This window comes from Miniopterus schreibersii, assembly GCF_964146895.1.
Source record: "Miniopterus schreibersii genome assembly, chromosome: 13".
Taxonomy (NCBI): domain Eukaryota; kingdom Metazoa; phylum Chordata; class Mammalia; order Chiroptera; family Miniopteridae; genus Miniopterus; species Miniopterus schreibersii.
The window spans coordinates 57,757,031-57,776,154 of record NC_138113.1 but is presented as its reverse complement, the minus strand read 5'-3'; positions in this window follow the sequence as shown (position 1 = coordinate 57,776,154).

Sequence of the window (19,124 nt, the reverse complement as noted above, 5' to 3'; positions counted from 1 at the left end):
AATCAGTAATAAAAATTCTTCCAACAAAACACAGAACCAAATGGTTTCACTGGTGAATTCCACCACCAAATATTTAAAGAAGAAATAACACCCTTCCTAACTCACTCTTCCAGAAAATAGAACAGGAGGGGATGTCTCCTCACATATGTTATGACTTCAACATGACTCAGATACAAAAGCTATGGAAAGACATCACTAGGAAACAAACAAGAAAAGACCAAGATCCATTATGAATGTAGAGGCAAAAATCCTCGACAGAATCCTAGAAAACCAAATGCAATGGCACATTAGAGAATTTTACACCACAGCAAAGCGAAACTTGTCCCAGTAATGCAAGGGTGGTTTAACATTATATAAATAAGGGGAAAAAAGAACACATGATCTTCTATATCTTCTCAATTAATGAAGAAAGTTTATATGACAAAATTTAACACCCTTTCATGATACAACTGTCTGAAATCTAGAAATAAAAGAACATTTTCTTAAGATGATGATGGGAATTTATGAAAAGCCGGAAGATAACATCATACTCAATATTGCATTAGTATGATCTAGAAGCTTTCCCCCGGGGATCAGGAAAAAGACAAGGGCGCCTGCTTTCACCAATGTTATTCAATACTGTACTGGATTTTCTAGCCAGGCAATTATGAAGGAGAAAGAAGTAAAATCATCCGAATTGAAAAGGAAGAAATAAAATTATATTTGTTCACAAATGGCATGACCCCACAGGTAGAAAATCCCAAAGATTCCATAAGAAGGTGACTACAGCTGATAAAGAGATTCAGCAGAGTTGCAAGATACAAAATTAGTTTTAGGGTAAAAAATAAGTGTGTTTCTATGCACCAGCAATAAATAATCTGAAACGGCAATTAAGAAAACAATTCCATTTAAAATAACATTCAAACATTATATACTTAGGAATAAATATAACCATGTATATGAGAGATGTGTACTTTGAAAACTATATATTTTGGTGAAATTAATTGACTTAAATTAATGGAAAGACACCTTGTCTTTGTTCATAGATTAGGATACAATATTTTTAATACACCAATACTACTCAAAGCAACCTATGGATTAGATGCGATCCTATCAAAATTCAAATGGCCTTTTACGTAGACATGGAAAAAGCTTATTTTCAAATTCATATGTAATTCCAAATGACCCTGGATAACCAGAACAATCTTGAAGGACAATATTAGAGATTTTCCACTTCCAGTTTTCAAAACTTTCTACAAAGCAACAGTAACCAAAACATAAGGATAGACATATAAGCCAACGGAACAGGGTTGAGAGCCCAGAAATAAACCCATCCATCTATGGCCAACTTGTTTTTGACAAGGGTGCCAGGCCCATTCAGTGAGGAAAGAATAGTCCCCGTAACATGTGGTGTGGACACAACTGCCCAGGCACAAGCAAAAGAGTGAAGCCAGGCCCCGTCCTCAAAACAAGTGCAGAAATGAACTCAAAATGGATCCATGACCTAAAAAGGTAAAGCCTTCAGACTCTGACAGCAGAACATAGAAGTGATGGCCTTGAATTTGGCAAATTCTTGGCTATGACACATCAATAAAACATGAGTGAAAACGTAAGCAAAACATGAGTAAAGACCCTAGATGAATTAGACTTTATGAAATTAAAAACTGGGCATCAAATGACATTATCAAAAGATAAAGAAAGTGAAAAGACACCTAGAAAATTGTTTAATAGATCTGAAAACTTTATATCTCATAAGGTTATAGTATTCAGATAACTGGGTAATTAACTCTTAATTCAACTACAATAAAGAAACCTCTTCTTGAAAAAAACTGTGAAAATGACTGGAATAAACATTTCTCCAAAGAAACTCCACAAGTGCCCTACAAGGTGCTCAACATCACTATTCATTAGTTGGATTATCTACCTAGCTCTGCTGTAACAAAATACTACAAACCGAATGGCTTTAAATAATAGAAATGTATCGCCTCACGGTTCTGGAGACAGGACGTCCAAGATCAAGTTTTCAGCAGGGTCGGCTCCTCAGGCTGTGAGGAGGAATCTGTAGCTGTCTGTCTCCTGAAGTCCAGGCTCAGGCGTCCTCTGGGTTGTCTAACGGTTGTCTAATGTGTCTTCTCATCTGCCCTCTGTATATGTCAGTCTCTTTGTCCAATTTTTTTCTTTTTATAAGGACATCAGTCCTATCAGTCCCACCTTAATGACTTCATTTTACCTTGATCATTCACAATAATCCAAATAAAATCATATCTGATTTATAATCCAGTGAAGATCACATACACAGCTGCTGAGGCTGAAGACTTCAACACCTTTTGGACACAATTAGCTGAAATAAGTGATGTTGAAATTAAAACCACAACAAGATACCACTTATGTTCACTAAGAGGGTATTTAAAAAAAAAAAAAAAAAACCACCCAGAAAATAACAAATAACGGTAATAATGTGGAGAAATTGGAACCCCCATACATTGCCCGTGGGAATGGACACTGGCCCAGCAGCTGTGGAGGCGCTTTGCCAGTCCCTCAACAGGTTTAACATAAAATTCCCATATGACCTGTGATTCCATTTCTGCCTATATATCGAAAAGAATAAAAATAAGTGCATGTACATTCATCTTCATAGCGGTACTATTCACAAAGTCAGAAGGTAGAAATAGCCCAGATGTCCATCAATCAGTGTATAAACTAATTGTGAGATATACATACAATGAAATATTTGTCCATAAAAAGGAATAGAGTGCTGATACATACACATATTATAACATTGATGCAACTCCAAACATTATATTCGGTAAAAGAAGTGAGACACAAAATATATCACATATTGTACCATCAAATTTTATATGAGATATCCAGGGTTTAATAAATCCATGGAGGCAGCAGATTGGTGGTTTCCGGGGGGTGTGGGGGGGAGAGGATGGGCAGAACCCGCTTAATGGATAAGGGTTTTCCTGTGGAGTGACGAAATGTTTTGGAACTAAATTCAAGTGGTGGTTGCACCACGTTATGAAATGTACTCAATGCCACTGCAATTTTCACTTTAAAATAGTTAATTTTGTATCTTGTGAATTTCACTTCAATATATTATTATTTTTTTAATACAGAAAGCCTCCTTAAAGGTATGGCTGATTCTATGACTATAGTATGGAATATGTAGGATGAGCTGGAACATTTTGTAAGTCATAAAATAAGAAAGCACTAAAAAAAAAAAAAAAAAAATTGTGTGCACAGCAGCCCAATGAAACAGCAGCTCCCAACGGCCAAAACTTGAACAATTTGAAAAACAAAATAAAAACACTGTACTAGAATATAGCACAGAGTATAAAATAATATTCATGAGTATATATATATATATATATATATATATATAAAGTTACTGAATAAATAAATAGAAGGGGAAAATCTCTCTTGCAGAAGAATTTTAAATAATTTTATTATTTTTTAAAATTCTTTATTTTTAAATAATTTTAGGTGCTCCACCCTTAAGTTGGTGAATTCCTCGCTACTTAAGTATTGGCAGCTCATAGTACCTCTGCCTTTGAAAGCTTACAGAACAGAAAGGGGGGAAAAGAGCAACTTTAAGTGGGGAAGTCAGATAAAATGTGGACTTTAGTTAATACTGATGTATCAATATTGGTTTATTAATTATGAAAAAAGTACCATATTATTGTATGATTTCAATAGGGAAGGATGTGTAGTGAATGAGAACTCTCTATACACTCTTCTCAACTCTTTCGTCAATCTAAAATTATTCTAAAATATGAAGTTTATTAATCAAATATATTGTGTGTATAAAATTGGCATGATAAGATTGTACTTACATTTCTACCTGGTTATTTATCATCTTGGATTTGGTGACAGGTTGAATGAATAGATTTTTAATGCTTATATATTTCTCAAATTATTATGGGTAAGACATTTGAATTACATTTAAATTACCATTATAATTGTAGGATTTCTATTAGTATGGATGTGTGTGTGCTCCTAATGATACCACAGAGAAATAGCACGATTGTTTGAACTTCTCTGACACACTCGCAAAGCCAGGCAGCCGATCTCCATGCAGGCCAATAAATATTAATCTAAGCTATGAGCTGAGAAAATACACTGAAATAGATTTCACAAACTAATAGGGGTTTACTACCCGTTATTATAATCAGCTCTCTGATTCAATTATTACATTGTAAGGGAAGGGACGAAAAAGAATTTAAAAATCAGGCGTATTTGCTGCCCATATCTCCCCGTCAAGAGGCTGCTGGTAATCGCTGTCTCTTAAGTGAGATGAAATGTTATGCTCCCTTACAAAATATGCTTTCAAATTTATTTTTCCATGCTGTTCCAAGATGACAGCTTTCATTCAAACATGAAGTTAAACTTGAACTTATGGAAGCGTTTGTGAGCTAACGGCTCTGCGCTCCGCTTCATTCTTCCACTGCATCACTACACGTCACGGTGTGAGAATCGCGCTGGAAACTGAGCCGCACCGTGAAACTCCGCGCCCTGCTTATTGATGAAGGCATAGTCACTTAACCACAATTAGTAACAGAATAAATTGTAGCTGCTTCACATTCTGTTAGCTCAGGAAGATGTACTTGAATGTCAAAATATATTTGTAGGAACGGGAAAAAAGGGCAGGAGTAACTTCATTGAGTTGAATTTTTATATTTCACTAATGGGTACAGTCGCTGTTCCACTGACGGCATAAGTCATTCTTTTGCACAGTGAGAACCCACTGGGGAATGTATTTTATCCATTAGATGCCATGCTAATAGGAATTTGTCCAGTCCACCCACCTTTTATGAGCTAACCCTTTCAGAAAACTGTTTTTCTATACTCTAAAAATTAACTTGCAGCCTGGCCGGGCGTGGCTCAGCGGTTAAGCATCGACCTAGGATCCAGGCGATCGGGGTTCGATTCCCGGTCAGGGCACATGCCCGGGTTGCCGGCTGCAGCTGATCAATGACTCTCTCATCATTGATGTTTCTATCTCTCTCTCCCTCTCCTTTCCTCTCTCTGAAATCAATAAAAATATATTTAAAAAATAAAATAAATAAAATAAAAATTAACTTGCCTGGCACAAAACTTTACTCCCTTTAATATGCCTGGTACATAATTCTACCTGACCGATCTTCTGGAAATACATGTAATAAAGCATTTTTCCTAATTTTTTTTTTCTAGGAGAATTAAACCTCACTTTCTTAGTTTGCAATTAATGAAACACCACAATTTGGCCTCAATCTATTTTCCAAAGTATGGTAAACTATGATGTAGTGATTAAGAGCATGGGCTCTGGAACAACCTGTCTTATTCCAAATCAAGGCTCTGGCATTTATTTTCCATGTGACTTTAGGCAGGTCACTTCACCCTGTTGCCACTTAGTGGCCTTATCTATGCAACAGCGATAATTGTACAGGTCCTCAATCCCCTACCTGAAACTATTGGTCTAGACGTAGTTTGAAATTAAGAATTTAAAAAATTTATTTCAAAGGTAACATGGTGCATATACTCAAGGTTAGGTATGATTCTCAGAGTGATCTGGGCTGCACTTTTAATAAAAAACATTATAACTCTTGGGTAAAACAAACATTTCTGCTAAGTAAGATATGTAAAACCTCCAGCAGCAGTCTGCCAATGCCAAACCATTTGCTCGTTTCCAGCTCGGAGCAGTTGTAGGTATTCAGGGCTGAGAACAAGGAATTGTGGAGCGATTATAAATACGCCTCAGTATTGGGAAAGTTAAATTGTCTGTGGTATATTAAGCTCTTAGGACAATGGTGGGCATCTAGTGATAACTCAACATATTTTGCTTCTATAATTATCAGTTTTACTCCTTTCCTAATAGGTGTCCCCCAGGCCTGCAGAGTCATCTACCACTGTCCTAATGACATCACGGTATTTCTGTCTGTCCTGACCCTTTCCTGAAGTCATCGCCTGTCTTCTCTAATATCTATATTTCACAGAGTTCTCTAGGCCCAGATTAATTCTACTTGACTTTTAAATAATTTTTAAACTTCCAAATTATATTTTCCTCTAAATTAAAGGAAAATCGTTTTTGAATAGAACTTCCACTTAGTTAAATGTATATATATGCAAATGTGATTTTCTGGTCTTAGTCGTATTGTATCAAGACTGTATATTGTAATTAATTGTATTTTAAGTTAAACATGTGTGCCCATGTGTTTTGTGTTGGTTTTGTTTGTTTTCATTGAAATATAATTCAAATAATATAAAGTTTACTATTTAAAGTATAAAATATGCCCGCGCCCCCTGCGCCTCCCCGTGATGTCAGTGACGCACTTGGCATTTGGAGCAGCTGTCACCAAGTTGTCAGTCGCTCTGTGGCGTGTCGCCCCCCGGTTGGGCCCCCTAGTTGTGTCCTGTCAGCGATGTCCGAGGGTGGAGGGCGCAGCAGGGAATGGGAATCGGCCCTTGCTCCGGCGGGAGTGGCTGGCCAGGCTGCCGGCGGCCTTTGGTGGCCAAGTGGGCCTCAGCGTCCCTGCCTGTGTGCGTTACTCCCAGACACACTTCAGAGCGCCTGTTTCTCTCCCTGTCATGGTGCTGAAGTGTCAGACGGTGCACAGTCTTAAAAGAGAGCCCAGAGGCTGGAGAGGGTGTCTCCCATGACTGTCCCTGTCCTGCCAAGACTGTCGTCTCCCCGTTTGTTCCCAGCATGAGCGCTTCTGTGGCCGTGTTGGCCGTGTCAGAAACCAAACTCCAGTCACCTGACACTCTGGGAGGCCAGAGCCTGCCTTCAGGTGGAGAGGCAAAGCTCTGTCTGTGCGTCACAGAGCCAAGAAGGAAGCCGCCCAGGCGGCCGCAGTGGACGTGTCCCAGCTGCGGGACCCACAGCGCCACTGAGGGGCCAAGAAACCCGAGTGGGTTCTCCCGGCTGGTGTTTGGGTGCATCTTGGCTGTGTACCCGCTGCAAATGCAGGAGATTGGAGGGCAGGTGCATTTCTGCCCTTGTCATGGGTCCCACTATGACACGCCTGGCAGGTCCAGAGGGGCTGCACCGCTCAGCCTTGAGGTTCCCTCCCGTGGGTTCACCAGTGATGACCTGGTGGCTGCTGGCTGGGGACCCAACTCAAGTCAGAGGCTCTTTCCGTCTGCATGTCGCCTCAGAAGAGTTATTGAGAGCAAGTCTTCTGTACTTCAAGGTGGCCAATTTGGAATATTTAACAGTTGCTAATAATTTATTTGCTAATGTTAATATGAAGTAAATACAATTTAATGTTGAATACTTGCAAGCACTCGCCTAATAAAGAGAGTCTCTGTTAAACATTGTTGAGCTCAGTCAAAAGAAAAAAAGTGCACAATTCATTTGGTTTTAGTTGATTCACAAAATTGTGCAGCCTTTTTTATTCATAAATACCTATGTATTTATTCTCTTACCCAGAAGGAAACCTTACATCTCTGTAACCATTAGCAGTCACAACCCCAATCCCACATCCCTTCAGCTACTGGGAACCCCTAATGTACTTAGTCTCTATGGCTTAGTCTATTCTGACATTTCATATAATAGAATCACACAATATATGTGGTCATTTTTGTCTGGCATCTCTTACGTAGCATAATGTTTCCAGGGATCATCCGTGTTCTCTATTTCACTACTGCAATATTTCTTAAGGCCAAATAATATTCCATTATATAAATATACATATATTGTCTATCCATTCATAGGTGAGTTTGGCTGCTAGGAATACTGTAGATATACATATTCATGTACAAGTTTTTGTGTAAATATATGTTTACAGTACAGTATTATTATTTGAGGAAATGTGAAGTTGTTTTCCAAATCAGCAGCATCATTTGGCATTGTCACCAGCTTTGCCCACATTCATTATTGTGTTATGGTGGGTTTTTTTTAATCATAGCCATCCTGGTAGGTGTGAAATATTTATTATTCCATTGTGGTTTGGTTTTTATTTCCCTAATGACTAATAATGTTTACACTTATTCATGGGCTTACAGGCTATTTATAACTTTTCTTTGAAGGGCTATGCCAATCCTTTGCTGATTTTTATTGGGTTATTTGTCCTTTCATTGTTGAGTTGCAAGAGTCCTTTATATTAGTCTCAAAATCATTCCCTTATCAGATACATGATTTGAAAATATTTCTGCCATTTTTGGATTATCTTTTCACTTTGATGTTGAATATACTTATTTGTTTTATATCTATCAGATATTTCTTCTTGAGTCAATTATAGTAGTTTGAGTTTTCTAGAGATTTGGCATTCCAAGTGTCTAAACTGCTGGCATATAATTGTGTGCAGTATCCCTTATGCGCCTTTTTTATTTTGACTCTAAAATTCCTTCTTTTATTACTCATATTGGTAATTTAAGTTTTCCATATTTTCACATAATCTGGCAAATATTTTGTTAATTTTTTAAATCTTTTCCAAGAACCAAGTGCTTTATTGATTTACTTTTCTGTTTTTCTCTCAACTATTTATTTTAGTCTGCTTCCATCTTTAGTTCTGTCTTTTTCTGATTGATCTGAGTCAGTTTGCTCTTTCGTTCTAGTGTCTTAAGGTAGAAAGCTAGATGCTATATTCAGATGTTTCCTTTTTAATATAGGTTTTCACAGCTATAGTTCTCACTGAGCACTGTCTTAGGTGCATTTACCAAGATTTCTTGTGTTTCATTTGAGTTTTCATTTATCTTTAGGCTTTTCTAATTTCTTTGGTGGTTTTTCTCTTTGACATATTGATTATTTAGGATGGAGCTGATTAATTTTCACATATTTGTGTATTTCTCAAATTTTTCTGTTACTGATATATTATTTTATTTTGTTCTATTTGGAGAACATACTTTGCACGATTTCAATCCTTTTAAATTTAGGCTGGCTTGTTTCATGACCTAGCATATGATCTACCCAGGGGATGGTTACATGTGCACTTGTTTATGTTGGGTGTAGTGCTGTAGACATGGCTGTTAGGTCTAGTTGGTAAACAGTGTTGTTAAGTTTTCTATTCCTGGTTGATTGCTGGTCTAGCTGTGCTACCTATTATTGACTATATAAACAATTGAGACTACTTATTGAGGAATTAGTGAGATATTGATGCTTTCAGCTATGATTGTTAAATTATTGATTTCTCCCTTCAAAGCTGTCAAATTTTGCTTCAATTATTTTGGGTCTCTGTTGTTCAGCTGATATTTGTTTATAATTATGTTTTCATGGTGGATTGGCCTTCTTTTCTTTGTCTCTTATAACAATACTAAATTCAACTTTGAGTTTTATTAGTATACTAGTCTAGCTCTCTTTTGGTTACTGTCTGAATAATTTACCTTCCTCTGGCCTTCGTTTTTAACCTATTTGAGTCTTTAAAGTGTCCCTTATAGATTGTGTGTTAATTAGATGATTTTTAATTTATTTTGTTAATTTGTTTTTTAAATTAGAGTGTTTTATACATTTTTATTTAATGGAATTATTGTGGTAGAATAGGATTTATGTCCACTATTTCTCTATTTGTTTCATGTCTTAATTTTGTTTATACTTCTTTGTTACTTTTCTGTTAAATAGGTAGTTATATACTACTATTTTAATTTTTTTTGTTTCTTTCACTATATTTTGTTCATTTTTTTCATTATTGACAGTATTACAGATATCTCCCATTTTCTCACTTTTTGCCTCCCCCCATACACAACCCCCGTCCCACCCCAGGCCTTCCTCATACTGTCAGTGTCCCTGGGTTATACATACATGTTCTTTGATTAGTCTCTTCCCATCTTCCCTCTAACCCCCACTGAGATCTGATATTCTGTTCCATGGATTCATACCTCTATACTTACTTTGTTCCTTAGTTTATTTTGTTCATTAGATTCCACATAAAAGGGAGATCGTGTGATATTTGTGTTTCTCTAACTGGCTTATGCAGTTTAGCATATAATCTCCAGGTCCATCCATGATGTTCCAAAAGATAAGAGCTTTTTTTTTTTTTTTTTTTTACAGCCACATAGTATTCCATTGTGTAAATGTCTCACAACTTTTTTATTCACTCACTTGGGTTATTTCTAGATCTCCGCTATTGTAAATAATGCCACTATATTCTTCTGATTGGTGTCCTGGGGTTCTTACGATATATTCCCAGAAGTGGGATCACTGGGTAAAATGGCAGTTCTACTTTTAATTTTTGTGGCACTGCCATACTGTTTTCCACAGTGGCTGCACCGGTCTGCATTCCCACCAACAGTACTTAAAGGTTCCCTTTTCCCCACATCCTCGCCAGCACTTGTTGTTTGTTGATTTACTGACGGTAGCCATTCTGACAGGTGCGATGTGATACCTCATTGTGGTTTTAATTTGCATCTCTGATGATTAGTGACATGGAGCATTTTTTCATGTCTCTTGGCCATCTGTATGTCCTCTTTGGAGAAGTGTTTATTCAGGTCCTTTGCCCATTTTTAACTGGATTGTTTGTCTTTATGGTGTTGAGTTGTAGGAGTTTAAACATTGTTTGCCTTGACTAATAAGTAATATCTCTGGTGATGTCATCGGGTACTCAGGTAAATTCTGCAAGGCAAATCTTTGGGCTGTAATTTGTAGGTGCAAAGCTCAGAAAGAGTTAGTTCTCAATAGTTCTAAATCAGAGGATGGGAAAAAAATAAAACATTAGTTTGGAAGGTTGTAACCAAATAGTTAAAAAAAAAAAAAACAACAGAAAAAATCAGGATCTAGTTCAGTTTATATATGGAAAAATATTAAACGTTGAAGACAGTTACCTGAACTAGAGTCTAATATCTACAGCTGTGTATTATAGATTCTTTTGAAACACAATTTATCCTCTTAAAAGTATTTTAATATTTATAAAAGAGCCAAATCAAGACCAAATTATTTACTATATCAAGTCTAGTTCCAATTTGGCCTGATTATTTGCATAAAAACAACAAGAATAGCAATTGATTATGTAGGCTCTCTTAAATCAGCTTTGCTGGAATCTTATAAGGAAAATCCTGATAGTGCTTTAATTAGCCTCTCAGGGCAAAGAATCCAAGCTACACAGTTGCCATCTGGCTTTGTCTGCAATACCTATAGATTTGGGTGAATTCCTCAAGTTCTTAAGGTCCCCCAAAATGTCTTGCATTTCTTGCTTTGCCATCTCCCAGGAAAGCAACCTTCGTTCCTTACTTGGAAAGAATACCATGAACCATGTAAATAAGCAAGTAATGGGACTGTTTTCCCAAGGTGATTTTGTCTGCTTCCAAAGTCAGTCCTAATTTCTTAAGGCTTTCCGATGACATCCAGACTTCAGGCATGTTTCTCTCAAACATGACATTCAGTCAAAGTTTTGGTTAATAAAACCACAGCTGGTTTTATGTATCTTATTATGAAGAGATCAGATTCTACCCTTGCCAGATGGCACAGTTGGTTGGAGTGTTGTCCCACCCACCAAAAGTTTGTGGGTGCAATTCCCAGTCAGGGCACATGCTTAGGTTGTGGGTTTGATCCCTGGTCAGGAGTGCATGGAAGGCAACTGATCAATGTTGCTCTCTCTTTCTCTCCCTTCCCCTCTCTCTCTTAAAATCAATAAAAATTGCCCTGGTTGGTGTGGCTCAGTTAGTTGAGTGTCACCCTACCCACCGAGAGGTCACACATGCCTGGGTTATGGGCTTAATGCCCAGTAAGGGGCATGCAAGAGGCAGACAATTGATGGTTCTTTCTTGGTTGGTGCACTTGTCTTCCACAGTGTCTCCTTAATTTGCTTGTTTCTCTAAGTTTTCTAGAGAATGCTAATAATCTGTCTATTTTACAGTGATTCCTAAGGTAGGATTTGACCTCCTGCATTATCTGTATAGGGCTGATCGGTATAAAAAGATAAAGAAGACATATGGGGTGCGATCAGACGCTGCTACAGAGAGAGAGAATGCTTGGAGTACTCTAAGGACAACCTGACCACAGGTTCAAGTGAGAGATGGATAAAGAATAGAAGTTTGCTATTCTGAGAAAGTAAAGAAATATGGACACAAAGATGTTAAAGGGAGGAGTATTTTGAATTGCAACTCTCATACAAATTAAACATTAAAATGAGTCCATAGGAGAATAGATCTGAATTTTAGAATGCAAATCATTAGTCAATATGCATTAAAAGTTCATTAAGAATTTGAGATGACAGCTTCCAATTTTTCAATGTGTCTCTGCTTTAAACAATGCATGCAAAAGGTGGAAAAGAGCAACATTGATTTCAAAAGGCTGCATTTCTTATAGAGGACATATGAAAAAGCAATTAATGAGAATTTAGAGCTTTCATAAAACAATAATTTTAAAGATTTTTCTCAAATAGAACATACATATAACTAGAGAGAATGACTACATATAGCAAAAGTTATCATAGCAGCATCTCGCTTCTTTGTTCACCCCTATCACATTTGTTGCTTATAAGTAATATAGAGAAAATAAACCTTAACATTACCAATCACCAATCTGCTTAAGTTAATTCCTCACACCTTATACTAAGCTGCCAAAACTCATGGATAACTCTACAAATAAGGATTCAAGATATTATTTCTTCTATTATTAACATAATAATATTACGTGTATGGCACATTTATTTTAGTGTTTCCTTAAACATCACCAAAAAGAAGATTATTAAGCTTCTCAAGGAGTGTATGCATTTTTTTCCTGAGATCATGGATCTACAGTATTTCTCACTAGTTCACATTTTTAAACTCATAATGCTAACAACAGAGAATATTTTAGAAGAATTATCCAACTTGTGTTAACTCTGTACTTCAAGACTAAGTCACAAACTTCATGACTCACCACTTAAGGAGTCTTGCAAAATCAGGTGGCAGATCACTGCACCCCAACTCCAGCACCTTTGCTAGTGTGACCACAGTCTATAGAAAAATAGTGTGATACACAGCTTAATCATACAATGCTAGATTATATTAGCTGTAGGAATAATCTATTCCTGTATCTATTCCTAATGTGTGGACATCAGCCCATAATGCATTTAAACAACCAAGGATGAAAAAAAATTGTGAGTTGCAAAACTATTTCAGCATATATTTTTCTTTTAATTTGTAATGAGGTATACTTCACATAAAATGCACAGATTCTTTTCAGTTCGGTGAATTGGTAAAGTTGGTGGCTTTTAGAATGTAAAGTTGTAAAGTTGGTGACTTAATAATTGAATTCACTGACCACCCAAACAAGAAATCAAACATCTCTATTACCCAGAAACTTTCCTGATTTCTTCCATTCAGTTCCTGCCATTTCCCAACACATCTAATGGAAGCATTTCTGACTTCCACAATTAGCAAGAGATTTTCTTTCTTCTTGGACACCGTAGAAATGGAATCATAAAATTTATAATTGCTGCGCATATGTCTGACTGCTTTTGCAAAAGGTCATGTGAGACTCATTCATGTTGTGTATTTCAGTAGGTCTGTTTTTTCATTATTATTTCTGAACAATAGTTGCTGTATAAATAGATATATATTTTCCAAATAGTGCTCTGACTTTCTTGTGCTCTTTCATACTCTTCCCATCAATCCAGTTGCTCTAAATCCTGGCCGGTGTTTAGTGTTGTCAGTCATTCCAGCTACTCTGGTAGCATCTGACTGGTTTTCATTTCACATTTCTCTGAAAACTATGTTGAACACTTTTTATTTTTTTGCTATTGGCCATGTGCTTGCTAGTGGATATATTGTCTTTCTTATGTCTATTTTGCTTATTTTTATTGGTTGGTTGATTGTGTTGAAGATGTTTAGGAACTGCTTTATAAAGTCTAAGAACACATTTCTGTCAAATATGTGTACTACTTTCCCTGTCTGTGGCTTGTATACACTTTTTCTTAATGCTGACTTTGTTCATGAAAATTATAACATTATTATTCTTATTTTAAATGAATAGGCTTTATTTTTAAGGTAAGCTTTAAGTTTAAGAGCATTCTGAGTAGAACGTATTACATTTCCATACACTCCCTCATCTCCAGTGTCCACATGAAGGGCTCCTTCGCCTCCAGAAGCAGCTTAGATAAAGAGACGGCCTCTTTGTCCAGGCTTTGCAGAACTGACCATGTAGTCATTCTCTTAGCTCAATTATACACACACAAAATTTAGATTCAGGTTAGAATCTACAATGCTATACTTACGATGCAAGCCCCAGTGACATTCCCCAGATAGCTTTACTACCTATTTTCATTTCAGTAACAACCGATGTTTACTTGATGTTTAATTTTTTTTCTGTTTTGTTACTTATCAAGTTATGCTCTTTTCAAGAAAAATCTTAGGAAAGAAAACGAGTAAATACTAGGACTAAAGAATAAAAGCTGCGCCCAGCCGGGCAGGGCTCAGAGCTTGGGCACTGGCCTACGATCGAGGAGATCGCGGTTCCCAGTCGGGGCACATGCCCGGGTTGCGGGCTCAATCCCCAGTCAGGGGCGTGCGAGAGGCAGCTGGTCAATAATGACTCTCTCATCATGGATGTTTCTATTTCTCTCTCTCCCTCTCTCTGAAGTCAATAAAGATATATTAAAAAAAAAAAAGAAGAATAAAAACTGCATCTCTATCCTTCAAAAATCAACTTAGAAAGATCCTGCTTGGCTGGAAACTTGTGCTAATTGATATATTTGAATTTAATACAGTGATTGTAAATTCCTTCTTTTTTATTAAGAAAAAAAAATCACATGAACAAGAAAAGAGAAATCTGCCTTGGCAGCATTCACACAAAAAATACACCAGTGTTTAAGCTGATTAAAAAGTTTAATATGAGCCAACACAGGGATGAGTGGACTAAAATGTTATAATAATCATAAGGTTATTAATATAGTATAACTTTAGTTCCTAAAATTCTGTAGCCACATTTTATTCTTAAATGATCAAGAAACATCTGGATACTTTGTTTCATTATTTATACTATTTTCATTTAAAAACAAAATTCACTTGAACAATAGTCATGAAGATAAGGGAATGCAGAGTTTCCTTCTTGGCAACTTGGATGTTTATGTGCAACATTATTCTGTAAATTTGGTAATTTGGTAAAGGTGATATAATAGTTTAGGCCACACAATAGTAAAACAGAAAATGATGATTTATTCAGTATTGTGTCATCCTTACAGAAGATTCCACCATTCTTACATTTTCTCTTTGGTCTTCTATGACATAATTCATAGGAATTGATAAGTAATAACAAATGAAGATGAAATATTTTCTAGCATGATACAGTACCAAAATATTTTAAAATATAAGTAAAGTAAAATGGCTGATCACATAATTTATCACAGATTTCTACAAGAATTTAGTTAGTATGACAATTGTATGATAAAATTAGCTTTATTCTAGTGACTAAGTAAATTTTATCTTTGTTACTTGGAGCATCTCTAAAAAATAATACAAATCATGAAATATCAATTCCTGCAAATAGCTTGAACTGCTCAAGAAAATCTCAAAATCTCAAATTATATCAAGTGTACCCATAATTAATTGAGACTTTTCCAAATATTTGACTTTCAAATCAAAAGAAATATAATGAAAATAAATTTAGAAATAATATTAAAAACTAGAGCTATATAAAACAAACCTTCAAACTAAATTCTAAAGTTGGCACTAAGAGTTATTGAGTCATCAAAGATAAAGTTATAGTTTGTATTTGGTATTTAAGGTAGAAAAGTGTAATAAAAGTAAATTTGAAATAGATTTCAACAACAAATATTGAAAATAATGTCTTCTAATCAGCCAATTGGTTCATTTATTCATCTCAAATTAGATTTGGAGAGTAGAAAACTCCACACACCATTATATATACTCTGGGGAAGTATATTAATTGTCCAGCTTTCATAAGTAAAGTTTTCTTTGTCTATTGGTGCATAACAAACTACTACACTTTAAAACAACAATTTTATTATGCTCAGGATTTTATAAATCAGAAACTAGGGCTCAGTTGAGCATTTTGATATCAACTGAATGGCTACTACCGGAATATTTACTTCCAAGAAGTTCAGTGATAAATGTTCAGTGACATGGCTGGCATCTTGGTGCTACGTGGCCTCTTTTTCTCCACATGGCGTTTCACCTTCCAGGGCCTATGCATGCGGCCTGAGTTTCCCACAACATGATGGTGTCAGGGGACTCAATTCCTTACGGAGCTGCTGGATTCCCCTAGTGGAATGTTTCAAGGGTGTTAGATAGAAGCCACAAGCTTTCTTAAGACCTAGTTTTGAACCTCTGGTAAAATGATTTCTATGATTTCTGGGGGAGTGACTGACTCACCCCATTGGTCTTGAGCTTCCCCAGGGTTAGCCTGGAGCTTTTCAGGTTCTGAGGACCCTGACGATCCTACTTAAATCTGGATGGTTGGTTGTTCACCCTGGTAACTGAACTACCAAGGCTAGCCTAGATTTACAGGGAGGGAGAGTCCACTTCTCAAATGGAGAAGTAGCAAAATGTTTGTGGTCATGCTTCAGCTACCACAGTCCTGAACCAAAATTATTTAGATTCCTTAAACATGCAAAATATACACATTATGGCAACCACCTAAAGCTTGAGGTATGACACCATTTCTTCAATTATGGTTCTTTTCAGTCTGAATTCCTGAATTAAAGAGACAAGTTGCATGTCCCTTCCACTCACCTACTTTACAAAACAGAAACAGAGATAAGTCAACTGCAGTAAACACTTCTACAAGAAAAAAAAAAAAAAGTAGGAACAGGAGATACCAAACACTTCACTGAGCCGTAAGAATCTTAAAGGCCAGCGCATGGCCATGACCTCGCCTGGGGCTCAGCCTGAGAGTCTGGGAATGTTTCCCGTAGCTGCTGGGATCTATCCTCTGGGCTCTTGGATTCACCTTTGGCTCATTTCTCCTGCTCTTTTAAGAATTAGACTGTTTACAACTGGGCAGCTTCTTCCAGCCTGATTCCTACTTATGGAAGGTTGAGAGCCCAAAAGTCTCTTCAGTTTGAACTGACTCTGTCTTTTTTAAATCAAGCTGATAAAATTCCTTTAGAAACTTTGTCACCTTTCTGTGTACCAAGTTATAATCCTGTCTACTTGACAAAAGCCAGTCACTTAACTGTTCCTTTTCAAGACAGGCTTTTCTATACCTTGGGTTGAGTGTCAGAGTGCTGTACTTAAGACGCTTAGAAGCATTTTGTCTCTTTCAAAGTCTTAGCACAGGCAGCTAGGAGTTATCAAAAGAGAAGAGAGCCCGACTGGCTGAGCCTGATTAAGCCTGGAAGTTACAGCTTCACACACCCCAAGGGCAGGCCGCATCCTTCACACCCTCCACCAGCATGGACTTAATCCCTCTGGGAAGATCAGCTTTCCAATGGGGTGCGGGGAGGGATGCCTCTGCTAGGAGCCAAGATGAGGACCACTGGGGGGCTCGGTCCAGCCTGGAAAACCTGGAGGAAAGACTGATTTGGATGGGGGAGCCTCCAGCACAAGCCTGCGGAGGATTAGGAAAGAAATTGGTTGTTTGGGAGAGAGCCCTTTTTTCCCAGGCCTGAAATAATATCATCCAAGCGAGACCAAGGCCCTTGTTTGTAGCACACATTTGTTAGTTCCTTCCTCGGTTTGCACGTCCTGTCTCCATGAGGGGACCAAACTTGGGGGAGCTGCAAACCCGGCCTGGGTGCAGCGGGAGGCGCACAGCCGGGAACGCGCGCTAAGCGACTAAGACTCAGCGGGTGATGGGACAGACAAGGAGCTGACCAACCCTGGAGCTGAGGGCCCTGAAGTGGAAGGTCTCGGATGCCCTGGGACGCCAGCCCACCCGCGCAGGGTCTCTGGACCCGGTCCTCTGGGGCTTGGCGAGGACAAGCGCGGGACTGTGGCCCCTGAGGCTGGGCTCCCGCAGCAGGACTGAGCGCAGCCGCTGGGTTCTGAGCCAGACGCCAGGCCCTGGGCCGGTCCTTGGCTTCTACTGTAGTCAGCCTTCCCCTCCTCCTGCTGTGCGTGCGCCCCCGCAATGCTTTTCTCGTGCGCCCGTGGAAGAGCCCATGTGCACCTGCAGCAGGATGTCTCTGGCATGCCACGAAGAGCCACGGTGGTCATCTGTCCAGTGGAGGGTCTGGGAGGCGTGCCCTTTGTGACCTTGCGACTTCGGCTAGGAGAGCGCATCTCTTTCTGAAGCCTTAAGCAAGGCCGGGGCTCTGACGCCACCCTGCGGCCGGAGGACTTCATCCTGGGGCGCGCTCCACTAGAGGGCCCTGGGCTGCACCTTTCCCCTAAGCCCAGAGAGTTCCACCAATAGAAAAACAAGTGAGGATGGAAAGAGTTGAATTTTCAAGCCCAGCAACTCTTTCTTCTTGGTATTTTCTCCAATTTCTGCTTGAAAACGAAAAATTTTACTTTTTGTTCACCTCTTTTTATCCATGTTTTACTATATGCAGATAAAAGAAGCAACTTGGCGCTTTTTACTACCTCAGTCTCCTGAGCCAAATACTCAAGTGCCCGGGGTGTATTTTCTGTTTTCCTCGTTTCCACAGACGGCATTGTTACTAAACTTCCCTCAACTGTATAAGGGGGGTTATATTTTTTCAGATTTCAATGCCAAATTCTGTTCTGTCCTTCAAGTTCTCACTAAGAGCTTCCACTAACCCCAAGGCCAGCTGAGCAAAAAGGGTTCAAATTAAGCAACTGGTTCATTTATTTATTTACCAAATAGTTTTTGAGAGTTTACCATCTGCAAAGCCCCACAGGAAGTGCAGTGGAGAGAGTGATGCAGTTTCCTGAGTCCTGAACACCTAAGTTAATGTAACAAGAGGCAGAAAGTGTGACGTGCTGAAGAAGAAAATATACAAACTTCTACGGTATTTCAGAGACGAAATTGCTTTATTGTTTGTTTTCTGGGTGAACTGAGGACATGGCCCACAAAGATCAGCGGACAAGTGTTGCAAGACAACAGGGACTTTCTTTGAACAGAGATGCAGAAAAGTGTCTGAGAAACACTGGATTTGTTGCTTTAGGTGAGTTATAGGAATGGGAGGTAGGGATGGGAAATAATGCAGGAAAGAAGTGGAGCCAGGGCTATGAATGTCAGGCTAATGGTTTTAAGATATTTTTCCTACTGAAAATAGAATGGCATTGTTGTGGTTTTTAGCTTGGCTTTCTAAAGACTAGTCTTGAAGTGCAGTGGGGTAGGGCATCAGTTAGGGGATCTGCATTTGTTTCGGAAGCAACGTCCG